This window comes from Phalangium opilio, unplaced genomic scaffold, assembly GCF_054372755.1.
Source record: "Phalangium opilio isolate 3A_F unplaced genomic scaffold, DU_Popi_V2 ptg000002l_1, whole genome shotgun sequence".
NCBI classification, from domain to species: domain Eukaryota; kingdom Metazoa; phylum Arthropoda; class Arachnida; order Opiliones; family Phalangiidae; genus Phalangium; species Phalangium opilio.
Genome location: NW_028324144.1, coordinates 15,850,966 through 15,860,509, shown reverse-complemented (window position 1 = coordinate 15,860,509; position 9,544 = coordinate 15,850,966). Strand labels below are relative to the sequence as shown.

The 9,544-nt window shown below is 45.1% G+C and overlaps 42 non-coding genes across 42 annotated transcripts; all 42 read right to left on the bottom strand.

The window, feature by feature from the left end:
• Positions 1–371: 371 nt before the first annotated feature.
• TRNAM-CAU (transfer RNA methionine (anticodon CAU)) lies at positions 372–444 on the bottom strand. The gene has a single exon. It is a non-coding gene; the product is annotated as a tRNA-Met (tRNA).
• A 56-nt stretch (positions 445–500) lies between these two features.
• Positions 501–583, bottom strand: TRNAM-CAU (transfer RNA methionine (anticodon CAU)). The gene has a single exon. It is a non-coding gene; the product is annotated as a tRNA-Met (tRNA).
• A 67-nt stretch (positions 584–650) lies between these two features.
• TRNAM-CAU (transfer RNA methionine (anticodon CAU)) lies at positions 651–723 on the bottom strand. The gene has a single exon. It is a non-coding gene; the product is annotated as a tRNA-Met (tRNA).
• A 56-nt stretch (positions 724–779) lies between these two features.
• Positions 780–862, bottom strand: TRNAM-CAU (transfer RNA methionine (anticodon CAU)). Its single transcript has one exon. It is a non-coding gene; the product is annotated as a tRNA-Met (tRNA).
• A 67-nt stretch (positions 863–929) lies between these two features.
• Positions 930–1,002, bottom strand: TRNAM-CAU (transfer RNA methionine (anticodon CAU)). Its single transcript has one exon. It is a non-coding gene; the product is annotated as a tRNA-Met (tRNA).
• Positions 1,003–1,069: 67 nt separating this feature from the next.
• On the bottom strand, positions 1,070–1,142 carry TRNAM-CAU (transfer RNA methionine (anticodon CAU)). Its single transcript has one exon. It is a non-coding gene; the product is annotated as a tRNA-Met (tRNA).
• Positions 1,143–1,209: 67 nt separating this feature from the next.
• Positions 1,210–1,282, bottom strand: TRNAL-CAA (transfer RNA leucine (anticodon CAA)). Its single transcript has one exon. It is a non-coding gene; the product is annotated as a tRNA-Leu (tRNA).
• A 217-nt stretch (positions 1,283–1,499) lies between these two features.
• TRNAM-CAU (transfer RNA methionine (anticodon CAU)) lies at positions 1,500–1,572 on the bottom strand. Its single transcript has one exon. It is a non-coding gene; the product is annotated as a tRNA-Met (tRNA).
• A 195-nt stretch (positions 1,573–1,767) lies between these two features.
• Positions 1,768–1,840, bottom strand: TRNAM-CAU (transfer RNA methionine (anticodon CAU)). The gene has a single exon. It is a non-coding gene; the product is annotated as a tRNA-Met (tRNA).
• A 67-nt stretch (positions 1,841–1,907) lies between these two features.
• On the bottom strand, positions 1,908–1,980 carry TRNAM-CAU (transfer RNA methionine (anticodon CAU)). The gene has a single exon. It is a non-coding gene; the product is annotated as a tRNA-Met (tRNA).
• A 767-nt stretch (positions 1,981–2,747) lies between these two features.
• TRNAM-CAU (transfer RNA methionine (anticodon CAU)) lies at positions 2,748–2,820 on the bottom strand. The gene has a single exon. It is a non-coding gene; the product is annotated as a tRNA-Met (tRNA).
• A 67-nt stretch (positions 2,821–2,887) lies between these two features.
• On the bottom strand, positions 2,888–2,960 carry TRNAM-CAU (transfer RNA methionine (anticodon CAU)). Its single transcript has one exon. It is a non-coding gene; the product is annotated as a tRNA-Met (tRNA).
• Positions 2,961–3,027: 67 nt separating this feature from the next.
• Positions 3,028–3,100, bottom strand: TRNAM-CAU (transfer RNA methionine (anticodon CAU)). The gene has a single exon. It is a non-coding gene; the product is annotated as a tRNA-Met (tRNA).
• Positions 3,101–3,167: 67 nt separating this feature from the next.
• Positions 3,168–3,240, bottom strand: TRNAM-CAU (transfer RNA methionine (anticodon CAU)). The gene has a single exon. It is a non-coding gene; the product is annotated as a tRNA-Met (tRNA).
• A 347-nt stretch (positions 3,241–3,587) lies between these two features.
• Positions 3,588–3,660, bottom strand: TRNAM-CAU (transfer RNA methionine (anticodon CAU)). Its single transcript has one exon. It is a non-coding gene; the product is annotated as a tRNA-Met (tRNA).
• A 67-nt stretch (positions 3,661–3,727) lies between these two features.
• TRNAM-CAU (transfer RNA methionine (anticodon CAU)) lies at positions 3,728–3,800 on the bottom strand. The gene has a single exon. It is a non-coding gene; the product is annotated as a tRNA-Met (tRNA).
• Positions 3,801–3,867: 67 nt separating this feature from the next.
• TRNAM-CAU (transfer RNA methionine (anticodon CAU)) lies at positions 3,868–3,940 on the bottom strand. Its single transcript has one exon. It is a non-coding gene; the product is annotated as a tRNA-Met (tRNA).
• Positions 3,941–4,147: 207 nt separating this feature from the next.
• TRNAM-CAU (transfer RNA methionine (anticodon CAU)) lies at positions 4,148–4,220 on the bottom strand. The gene has a single exon. It is a non-coding gene; the product is annotated as a tRNA-Met (tRNA).
• A 67-nt stretch (positions 4,221–4,287) lies between these two features.
• Positions 4,288–4,360, bottom strand: TRNAM-CAU (transfer RNA methionine (anticodon CAU)). Its single transcript has one exon. It is a non-coding gene; the product is annotated as a tRNA-Met (tRNA).
• A 67-nt stretch (positions 4,361–4,427) lies between these two features.
• Positions 4,428–4,500, bottom strand: TRNAL-CAA (transfer RNA leucine (anticodon CAA)). Its single transcript has one exon. It is a non-coding gene; the product is annotated as a tRNA-Leu (tRNA).
• Positions 4,501–4,567: 67 nt separating this feature from the next.
• TRNAM-CAU (transfer RNA methionine (anticodon CAU)) lies at positions 4,568–4,640 on the bottom strand. The gene has a single exon. It is a non-coding gene; the product is annotated as a tRNA-Met (tRNA).
• A 67-nt stretch (positions 4,641–4,707) lies between these two features.
• TRNAM-CAU (transfer RNA methionine (anticodon CAU)) lies at positions 4,708–4,780 on the bottom strand. The gene has a single exon. It is a non-coding gene; the product is annotated as a tRNA-Met (tRNA).
• Positions 4,781–4,847: 67 nt separating this feature from the next.
• Positions 4,848–4,920, bottom strand: TRNAM-CAU (transfer RNA methionine (anticodon CAU)). The gene has a single exon. It is a non-coding gene; the product is annotated as a tRNA-Met (tRNA).
• Positions 4,921–5,267: 347 nt separating this feature from the next.
• TRNAM-CAU (transfer RNA methionine (anticodon CAU)) lies at positions 5,268–5,340 on the bottom strand. Its single transcript has one exon. It is a non-coding gene; the product is annotated as a tRNA-Met (tRNA).
• Positions 5,341–5,547: 207 nt separating this feature from the next.
• Positions 5,548–5,620, bottom strand: TRNAM-CAU (transfer RNA methionine (anticodon CAU)). Its single transcript has one exon. It is a non-coding gene; the product is annotated as a tRNA-Met (tRNA).
• Positions 5,621–6,107: 487 nt separating this feature from the next.
• On the bottom strand, positions 6,108–6,180 carry TRNAM-CAU (transfer RNA methionine (anticodon CAU)). Its single transcript has one exon. It is a non-coding gene; the product is annotated as a tRNA-Met (tRNA).
• A 207-nt stretch (positions 6,181–6,387) lies between these two features.
• On the bottom strand, positions 6,388–6,460 carry TRNAM-CAU (transfer RNA methionine (anticodon CAU)). Its single transcript has one exon. It is a non-coding gene; the product is annotated as a tRNA-Met (tRNA).
• A 207-nt stretch (positions 6,461–6,667) lies between these two features.
• TRNAM-CAU (transfer RNA methionine (anticodon CAU)) lies at positions 6,668–6,740 on the bottom strand. The gene has a single exon. It is a non-coding gene; the product is annotated as a tRNA-Met (tRNA).
• A 207-nt stretch (positions 6,741–6,947) lies between these two features.
• On the bottom strand, positions 6,948–7,020 carry TRNAM-CAU (transfer RNA methionine (anticodon CAU)). Its single transcript has one exon. It is a non-coding gene; the product is annotated as a tRNA-Met (tRNA).
• A 67-nt stretch (positions 7,021–7,087) lies between these two features.
• TRNAL-CAA (transfer RNA leucine (anticodon CAA)) lies at positions 7,088–7,160 on the bottom strand. Its single transcript has one exon. It is a non-coding gene; the product is annotated as a tRNA-Leu (tRNA).
• Positions 7,161–7,367: 207 nt separating this feature from the next.
• On the bottom strand, positions 7,368–7,440 carry TRNAM-CAU (transfer RNA methionine (anticodon CAU)). Its single transcript has one exon. It is a non-coding gene; the product is annotated as a tRNA-Met (tRNA).
• Positions 7,441–7,647: 207 nt separating this feature from the next.
• On the bottom strand, positions 7,648–7,720 carry TRNAM-CAU (transfer RNA methionine (anticodon CAU)). Its single transcript has one exon. It is a non-coding gene; the product is annotated as a tRNA-Met (tRNA).
• A 67-nt stretch (positions 7,721–7,787) lies between these two features.
• TRNAM-CAU (transfer RNA methionine (anticodon CAU)) lies at positions 7,788–7,860 on the bottom strand. The gene has a single exon. It is a non-coding gene; the product is annotated as a tRNA-Met (tRNA).
• A 67-nt stretch (positions 7,861–7,927) lies between these two features.
• Positions 7,928–8,000, bottom strand: TRNAL-CAA (transfer RNA leucine (anticodon CAA)). Its single transcript has one exon. It is a non-coding gene; the product is annotated as a tRNA-Leu (tRNA).
• Positions 8,001–8,067: 67 nt separating this feature from the next.
• Positions 8,068–8,140, bottom strand: TRNAM-CAU (transfer RNA methionine (anticodon CAU)). The gene has a single exon. It is a non-coding gene; the product is annotated as a tRNA-Met (tRNA).
• A 67-nt stretch (positions 8,141–8,207) lies between these two features.
• TRNAM-CAU (transfer RNA methionine (anticodon CAU)) lies at positions 8,208–8,280 on the bottom strand. The gene has a single exon. It is a non-coding gene; the product is annotated as a tRNA-Met (tRNA).
• A 67-nt stretch (positions 8,281–8,347) lies between these two features.
• TRNAM-CAU (transfer RNA methionine (anticodon CAU)) lies at positions 8,348–8,420 on the bottom strand. The gene has a single exon. It is a non-coding gene; the product is annotated as a tRNA-Met (tRNA).
• Positions 8,421–8,487: 67 nt separating this feature from the next.
• Positions 8,488–8,560, bottom strand: TRNAM-CAU (transfer RNA methionine (anticodon CAU)). Its single transcript has one exon. It is a non-coding gene; the product is annotated as a tRNA-Met (tRNA).
• A 67-nt stretch (positions 8,561–8,627) lies between these two features.
• TRNAM-CAU (transfer RNA methionine (anticodon CAU)) lies at positions 8,628–8,700 on the bottom strand. The gene has a single exon. It is a non-coding gene; the product is annotated as a tRNA-Met (tRNA).
• A 67-nt stretch (positions 8,701–8,767) lies between these two features.
• TRNAM-CAU (transfer RNA methionine (anticodon CAU)) lies at positions 8,768–8,840 on the bottom strand. Its single transcript has one exon. It is a non-coding gene; the product is annotated as a tRNA-Met (tRNA).
• A 67-nt stretch (positions 8,841–8,907) lies between these two features.
• On the bottom strand, positions 8,908–8,980 carry TRNAM-CAU (transfer RNA methionine (anticodon CAU)). Its single transcript has one exon. It is a non-coding gene; the product is annotated as a tRNA-Met (tRNA).
• Positions 8,981–9,466: 486 nt separating this feature from the next.
• On the bottom strand, positions 9,467–9,539 carry TRNAM-CAU (transfer RNA methionine (anticodon CAU)). The gene has a single exon. It is a non-coding gene; the product is annotated as a tRNA-Met (tRNA).
• Between the last annotated feature and the right edge of the window lie 5 nt (positions 9,540–9,544).

Here is a 9,544-nt window from a genome sequence, read left to right as displayed (position 1 = left end):
GGTGGACTCGAACCACCAACCTTTTGAATTAACAGCTGAGAGCGCTAACCATTGCGCCACGGAAGCCCAAAAATTATATGCTCGTCAGGTATTGTGGAAAAATTTTAACTTTTTACGTCACATCTGAGACTTCACAACACCGCTCCCGGATGGGCTTGAACCACCAACCTTTCTGTTAACAGCCGAACGCGCTAACCATCGAGCCACGGAAGCTCAGAAATTAAATGGTTGTCACGTATTGTGGAATCGAACTCACGACCTTCAGATTATGAGACTGACGCGCTACCTACTGCGCTATCGAGGCTGTTGTCAGAACATGTCACCTCTTTATCAACCAAGTATTCTATTAACGAAAATCAGCGCCAAAATCGTGCCCCGAGCGAGGATCGAACTCACGACCCTCAGATTATGAGACTGACGCGCTACCTACTGCGCTATCGAGGCTGTTATTAGAACATGTCACCTCATTATCAATCAAGTATTCTATTAAAGAAAATCAACGCCAAAATGATGCCCGAGTGAGTATCGAACTCACGACCTTCAGATTATGAGACTGACGCGCTACCTACTGCGCTATCGAGGCTGTTGTCAGAACTTGTCACCTCTTTATGAATCAAGTATTCTATTAACGAAAATCAGCGCCAAAATCGTACCCCGAGCGAGGATCGAACTCACGACCCTCAGATTATGAGACTGACGCGCTACCTACTGCGCTATCGAGGCTGTTATTAGAACATGTCACCTCATTATCAATCAAGTATTCTATTAAAGAAAATCAACGCCAAAATGATGCCCGAGTGAGTATCGAACTCACGACCTTCAGATTATGAGACTGACGCGCTACCTACTGCGCTATCGAGGCTGTTGTCAGAACTTGTCACCTCTTTATGAATCAAGTATTCTATTAACGAAAATCAGCGCCAAAATCGTACCCCGAGCGAGGATCGAACTCACGACCCTCAGATTATGAGACTGACGCGCTACCTACTGCGCTATCGAGGCTGTTATTAGAACATGTCACCTCATTATCAATCAAGTATTCTATTAAAGAAAATCAACGCCAAAATGATGCCCCGAGTGAGTATCGAACTCACGACCTTCAGATTATGAGACTGACGCGCTGCCTACTGCGCTATCGAGGCTGTTGTCGGAACATGTCACCTCTATATCAATCAATTATTCTATTAACGACAATCAGCGCCAAAATCATGCCCCGAGTGAGGATCGAACTCACGACCTTCAGATTTTGAGACTGACGCGCTACCTACTGCGCTATCGAGGCTGTTATTAAATTATTACACCTCTTTATCAATCAAGTATAATCAAGTATTTTTTTAACGAAAATCAGCGCCAAAATCATGCCCCGAGTGAGTATCGAACTCACAACCTTCAGATTATGAGACTGTCGCGCTACCTACTGCGCTATTGAGGCTGTTGTCAGAACATGTCACCTCTTTATGAATCATGTATTCTATTAAGGACAATCAGCGCCAAAATCATGCCCCGAGTGAGGATCGAACTCACGACTTTCAGATTATGAGACTGACGCGCTACCTACTGCGCTATCGAGGCTGTTGTCAGAACATGTCACCTCTTTATCAACCAAGTATTCTATTAACGAAAATCAGCGCCAAAATCGTGCCCCGAGCGAGGATCGAACTCACGACCCTCAGATTATGAGACTGACGCGCTATCGAGGCTGTTGTCAGAACTTGTCACCTCTTTTTGAATCAAGTATTCTATTAACGACAATCAGCGCCAAAATCATGCCCCGAGTGAGGATCTAACTAACGACCTTCAGATTATGAGACTGACGCGCTGCCTACTGCGCTATCGAGGCTGTTGGCGGTACATGTCACCTCTATATCAATCAATTATTCTATTAACGACAATCAGCGCCAAAATCATGCCCCGAGTGAGGATCGAACTCACGACCTTCGGATCATGAGACTGACGCGCTACCTACTGCGCTATAGAGGCTGTTTTTAGAACATGTCACCTCATAATCAATCAAGTCTTCTATTAAAGAAAATCAGCGCCAAAATCATGCCCCGAGTGAGTATCGAACTCACGACCTTCAGATTATGAGACTGTCGCGCCACCTACTGCGCTATCGAGGCTGTTGTCAGAACATGTCACCTCTTTATGAATCAAGTATTCTATTAAAGACAATCAGCGCCAAATTCATGCCCCGAGTGAGGATCGAACTTACGACCTTCAGATTTTGAGACTGACGCGCTACCTACAGCGCTATCGAGGCTGTTGTCAGAACATGTCACCTCTTTATCAATCAAGTATTCTGTTAACGACAATCAGCGCCAAAATCATGCCCCGAGTGAGTATCGAACTCACGACCTTCAGATTATGAGACTGTGGCGCTACATACTGCGCTATCGAGGCTATTGTCAGAACATGTCACCCCTTTATGAATCAAGTATTCTATTAAAGACAATCAGCGCCAAAATCATGCCCCGAGTGAGGATCGAATTCACGACTTTCAGATTATGAGACTGACGCTCTACCTACTGCGCTATCGAGGCTGTTGTTAGAACATGTCACCTCTTTATGAATCAAGTATTCTATTAACGTCAATCAGCGCCAAAATCATGCCCCAAGTGAGGATCGAACTTACGACCTTCAGATTTTGAGATTGACGCGCTACCTACAGCGCTATCGAGGCTGTTGTCAGAACCTGTCTCCTCTTTATCAATCAAGTATTCTGTTAACGACAATCAGCGCCAAAATCATGCCCCGAGTGAGGATCGAACTCACGACCTTCAGATCATGAGACTGACGCGCTACCTACTGCGCTATCGAGGCTGTTATTAGAACTTGTCACCTCATTATCAATCAAGTATTCTATTAAAGAAAATCAACGCCAAAATGATGCCCCGAGTGAGTATCGAACTCACGACCTTCAGATTATGAGACTGACGCGCTACCTACTGCGCTATCGAGGCTGTTGTCAGAACTCGTCACCTCTTTATGAATCAAGTATTCTATTAACGAAAATCAGCGCCAAAATCGTACCACGAGCGAGGATCGAACTCACGACCCTCAGATTATGAGACTGACGCGCTACCTACTGCGCTATCGAGGCTGTTATTAGAACATGTCACCTCATTATCAATCAAGTATTCTATTAAAGAAAATCAACGCCAAAATGATGCCCCGAGTGAGTATCGAACTCACGACCTTCAGATTATGAGACTGACGCGCTACCTACTGCGCTATCGAGGCTGTTGTCAGAACTTGTCACCTCTTTATGAATCAAGTATTCTATAAACGAAAATCAGCGCCAAAATCATGCCCCGAGTGAGTATCGAACTCACGGCCTTCGGATCATGAGACTGACGCGCTACCTACTGCGCTATAGAGGCTGTTTTTAGAACATGTCATCTCTTTATCAATCAAGTATTCTATTAACGAAAATTAGCGCCAAAATGACTCCCCTAGTGAGGATCGAACTCACGACCTTCAGATCATGAGACTGACTCGCTACCTACTGCGCTATCGAGGCTGTTATTAGAACATGTCACCTCTTTATCAACCAAGTATTCTATTAACGAAAATCAGCGACAAAACCGTGCCCCGAGCGAGGATCGAACTCAAGACCTTCAGATTATGAGACTGACGCGCTACCTACTGCGCTATCGAGGCTGTTATTAGAACATGTTACCTCATAATCAATCAAGTCTTCTATTAAAGAAAATCAGCGCCAAAATCATGCCCCGAGTGAGTATCGAACTCACGACCTTCAGATTATGAGACTGTCGCGCTACCTACTGCGCTATCGAGGCTGTTGTCAGAACATGTCACCTCTTTATGAATCAAGTATTCTATTAAAGACAATCAGCGCCAAAATCATGCCCCGAGTGAGGATCGAACTCACGACTTTCAGATTATGAGACTGTCGCGCTACCTACTGCGCTATCGAGGCTGTTATTAGAACATGTCACCTCATTATCAATCAAATATTCTATTAAAGAAAATCAACGCCAAAATGACTCCCCTAGTGAGGATCGAACTCACGACCTTCAGATCATGAGACTGACTCGCTACCTACTGCGCTATCGAGGCTGTTATTAGAACATGTCACCTCTTTATCAACCAAGTATTCTATTAACGAAAATCAGCGACAAAACCGTGCCCCGAGCGAGGATCGAACTCAAGACCTTCAGATTATGAGACTGACGCGCTACCTACTGCGCTATCGAGGCTGTTATTAGAACATGTCACCTCATTATCAATCAAATATTCTATTAAAGAAAATCAACGCCAAAATAAATCCCCGAGTGAGTATCGAACTCACGACCTTCAGATTATGAGACTGACGCGCTGCCTACTGCGCTATCGAGGCTGTTGTCGGAACATGTCACCTCTATATCAATCAATTATTCTATTAACGACAATCAGCGCCAAAATCATGCCCCGAGTGAGGATCGAACTCACGACCTTCAGATTTTGAGACTGACGCGCTACCTACTGCGCTATCGAGGCTGTTATTGGATTATTACACCTCTTTATCAATCAAGTATTTTATTAACGAGAATCAGCGCCAAAATTATGCCCCAAGTGAGGATCGAACTCACGACCTTCAGATTATGAGTCTGACGCCCTACCTACTGCGCTATCGAGGTTGTTATTAGAACGTGTCACCTCTTTATCAACCAAGTATTCTATTAACGAAAATCAGCGCCAAAATCATGCCCCGAGTGAGGATCGAACTCACGACCTTCAGATTATGAGACTGTCGCGCTACCTACTGCGCTATCGAGGCTGTCGTCAGAACATGTCACCTCTTTATGAATCAAGTATTCTATTAAAGACAATCAGCGCCAAAATCATGCCCCGAGTGAGGATCGAATTCACGACTTTCAGATTATGAGACTGACGCGCTACCTACTGCGCTATCGAGGCTGTTGTTAGAACATGTCACCTCTTTATGAATCAAGTATTCTATTAACGACAATCAGCGCCAAAATCATGCCCCGAGTGAGGATCGAACTTACGACCTTCAGATTTTGAGACTGACGCGCTACCTACAGCGCTATCGAGGCTGTTGTCAGAACATGTCACCTCTTTATCAATCAAGTATTCTGTTAACGACAATCAGCGCCAAAATCATGCCCCGGGTGAGGATCGAACTCACGACTTTCAGATTATGAGACTGACGCTCTACCTACTGCGCTATCGAGGCTGTTGTTAGAACATGTCACCTCTTTATGAATCAAGTATTCTGTTAACGTAAATCAGCGCCAAAATCATGCCCCGAGTGCGGATCGAACTCACGACCTTCAGATTATGAGACTAACGCGCTACCTACTGCGCTATCGAGGCTGTTTTTCGCACATGTCACCTCTTTATCAATCAAGTATTCTAATAACGAAAATCAGCGCCAAAATTATGCCCCAATTGAGGATCGTACTCACGACCTTCAGATTATGAGACTGACGCCCTACCTACTGTGCTATCGAGGCTGTTATTAGATCATTTCACCTCTTTATCAATCAAGTATTCTATTAACGAAAATCAGCGCCAAAATCGTGCCCCGAGTGAGGATCGAACTCACGACCTTCAGATTATGAGACTAACGCGATACCTACTGCGCTATCGAGGCTGTTTTTAGCACATGTCACCTCTTTATCAATCAAGTATTCTAATAACGAAAATCAGCGCCAAAATCATGCCCCGAGTGAGGATCGAACTCACGACCTTCAGATTATGAGACTGACGCGCAACCTACTGCGCTTTAGAGGCTGTTGTCAGAACATGTCACCTCTTTATCAATCAAGTATTCTGTTAACGACAATCAGCGCCAAAATCATGCCCCGAGTGAGTATCGAACTCACGACCTTCAGATTATGAGACTGTCGCGCTACATACTGCGCTATCGAGGCTGTTGTCAGAACCTGTCACCCCTTTATGAATCAAGTATTCTATTAAAGACAATCAGCGCCAAAATCATGCCCCGAGTGATGATCGAACTCACGACTTTCAGATTATGAGACTGACGCTCTACCTACTGCGCTATCGAGGCTGTTGTTAGAACATGTCACCTCTTTATGAATCAAGTATTCTGTTAACGTCAATCAGCGCCAAAATCATGCCCCGAGTGAGGATCGAACTCACGACCTTCAGATTATGAGACTAACGCGCTACCTACTGCGCTATCGAGGCTGTTTTTCGCACTTGTCACCTCTTTATCAATCAAGTATTCTAATAACGAAAATCAGCGCCAAAATTATGCCCCAATTGAGGATCGTACTCACGACCTTCAGATTATGAGACTGACGTCCTACCTACTGTGCTATCGAGGCTGTTATTAGATCATTTCACCTCTTTATCAATCAAGTATTCTATTAACGAAAATCAGCGCCAAAATCATGCCCCGAGTGAGGATCGAACTCACGACCTTTAGATTATGAGACTGACGCGCAACCTACTGCGCTACCGAGGCCGTTATTAGATAATTTCACCTCTCTATCAATCAAGTATTATATTAAGAGAAATCAGCGCGAAAATCACTCCCCGAGTGAGGATCGAACTCACGACCTTCGGATCATGAGACTGACGCACTACCTACTGCGCTTTAGAGGCTGTTGTCAGAACATGTCACCTCTTTATTAATCAAGTATTCTATTAACGACAATCAGCGCCAAAATCATGCCCCGAGTGAGGATCGAACTCACGACTTTCAGATTATGAGACTGACGCTCTACCTACTGCGCTATCGAGGCTGTTGTTAGAACATGTATCCTCTTTATGAATCAAGTATTCTATTAACGTCAATCAGCGCCAAAATCATGCCCCGAGTGAGGATCGAACTTACGACCTTCAGATTTTGAGATTGACGCGCTACCTACAGCGCTATCGAGGCTGTTGTCAGAACATGTCACCTCTTTATGAATCAAGTATTCTATTAACGACAATCAGCGCCAAAATCATGCCCCGAGTGAGGATCGAACTCACGACCTTCAGATTATGAGACTGACGCGCTGCCTACTGCGCTATCGAGGCTGTTGTCGGAACACGTCACCTCTATATCAATCAATTATTCTATTAACGACAATCAGCGCCAAAATCATGCCCCGAGTGAGGATCGAACTCTCGACCTTCAGATTTTGAGACTGACGCGCTGCCTACTGCGCTATCGAGGCTGTTATTAGATCATTTCACCTCTTTATCAATCAAGTATTCTATTAACGAAAATCAGCGCCAAAATCATGCCCCAAGTTTGGATCGAACTCACGACCTTCAGATTATGAGACTGACGCGCTACCTACTGCGCTATCGAGGCTGTTGTCAGAACATGTCACCTCTTTATCAACCAAGTATTCTATTAACGAAAATCAGCGCCAAAATCGTGCCCCGAGCGAGGATCGAACTCACGACCCTCAGATTATGAGACTGACGCGCTACCTACTGCGCTATCGAGGCTGTTGTCAGAACTTGTCACCTCTTTATGAATCAAGTATTCTATTAACGACAATCAGCGCCAAAATCATGCCCCGAGTGAGGATCGAACTTACGACCTTCAGATTTTGAGATTGACGCGCTACCTACAGCGCTATCGAGGCTGTTGTCAGAACATGTCACCTCTTTATCAATCAAGTATTCTGTTAACGACAATCAGCGCCAAAATCATGCCCCGAGTGAGGATCGAACTCACGACCCTCAGATTATGAGACTGACGCGCTACCTACTGCGCTATCGAGGCTGTTGTCAGAACTTGCCACCTCTTTATGAATCAAGTATTCTATTAACGACAATCAGCGCCAAAATCATGCCCCGAGTAAGGATCGAACTCACGACCTTCAGATTATGAGACTGACGCGCTGCCTACTGCGCTATCGAGGCTGTTGTCGGAACACGTCACCTCTATATCAATCAATTATTCTATTAACGACAATCAGCGCCAAAATCATGCCCCGAGTGAGGATCGAACTCACGACCTTCAGATTTTGAGACTGACGCGCTGCCTACTGCGCTATCGATGCTGTTATTAGATCATTTCACCTCTTTATCAATCAAGTATTCTATTAACGAAAATCAGCGCCAAAATCATGCCCCGATTGAGGATCGAACTCACGACCTTCAGATTATGAGACTGACGCGCTACCTACTGCGCTATCGAGGCTGTTGTCAGAACATGTCACCTCTTTATCAACCAAGTATTCTATTAACGAAAATCAGCGCCAAAATCGTGCCCCGAGCGAGGATCGAACTCACGACCCTCAGATTATGAGACTGACGCGCTACCTACTGCGCTATCGAGGCTGTTGTCAGAACTTGCCACCTCTTTATGAATCAAGTATTCTATTAACGACAATCAGCGCCAAAATCATGCCCCGAGTGAGGATCGAACTCACGACCTTCAGATTATGAGACTGACGCGCTGCCTACTGCGCTATCGAGGCTGTTGTCGGAACACGTCACCTCTATATCAATCAATTACTCTATTAACGACAATCAGCGCCAAAATCATGCCCCGAGTGAGGATCGAACTCACGACCTTCAGATTATGAGACTGACGCGCTACCTACTGCGCTATCGAGGCTGTTATTAGATCATTTCACCTCTTTATCAATCAAGTATTCTATTAACGAAAATCAGCGCCAAAATCATGCCCCGATTGAGGATCGAACTCACGACCTTCAGATTATGAGACTGACGCGCTACCTACTGCGCTATCGAGGCTGTTGTCAGAACATGTCACCTCTTTATCAACCAAGTATTCTATTAACGAAAATCAGCGCCAAAATCGTGCCCCGAGCGAGGATCGAACTCACGACCCTCAGATTATGAGACTGACGCGCTACCTACTGCGCTATCGAGGCTGTTGTCAGAACTTGCCACCTCTTTATGAATCAAGTATTCTATTAACGACAATCAGCGCCAAAATCATGCCCCGAGTGAGGATCGAACTCACGACCTTCAGATTATGAGACTGACGCGCTGCCTACTGCGCTATCGAGGCTGTTGTCGGAACACGTCACCTCTATATCAATCAATTATTCTATTAACGACAATCAACGCGAAAATCACTCCCCGAGTAGGATCGAACTCACGACCTTCGGATCATGAGACTGACGCACTACCTACTGCGCTATCGAGGATGTTGTCAGAACATGTCACCTCTTTATCAATCAAGTATTCTATTAACGTCAATCAGAGCCAAAATCATGCCCCGAGTGAGGATCGAACTCACGACTTTCAGATTATGAGACTGAAGCTCTACCTACGGCGCTATCGAGGCTGTTGTTAGAACATGTCACCTCTTTATGAATCAAGTATTCTATTAACGTCAATCAGCGCCAAAATCATGCCCCGAGTGAGGATCGAACTTACGACCTTCAGATTTTGAGATTGACGCGCTACCTACAGCGCTATCGAGGCTGTTGTCAAACCATGTCACCTCTTTATCAATCAGGTATTCTGCTAACGACAATCAGCTCCAAAATCATGCCCCGAGTGAGGATCGAACTCACGACCTTCAGATTATGAGACTGACGCGCTACCTACTGCACTATCGAGGCTGTTG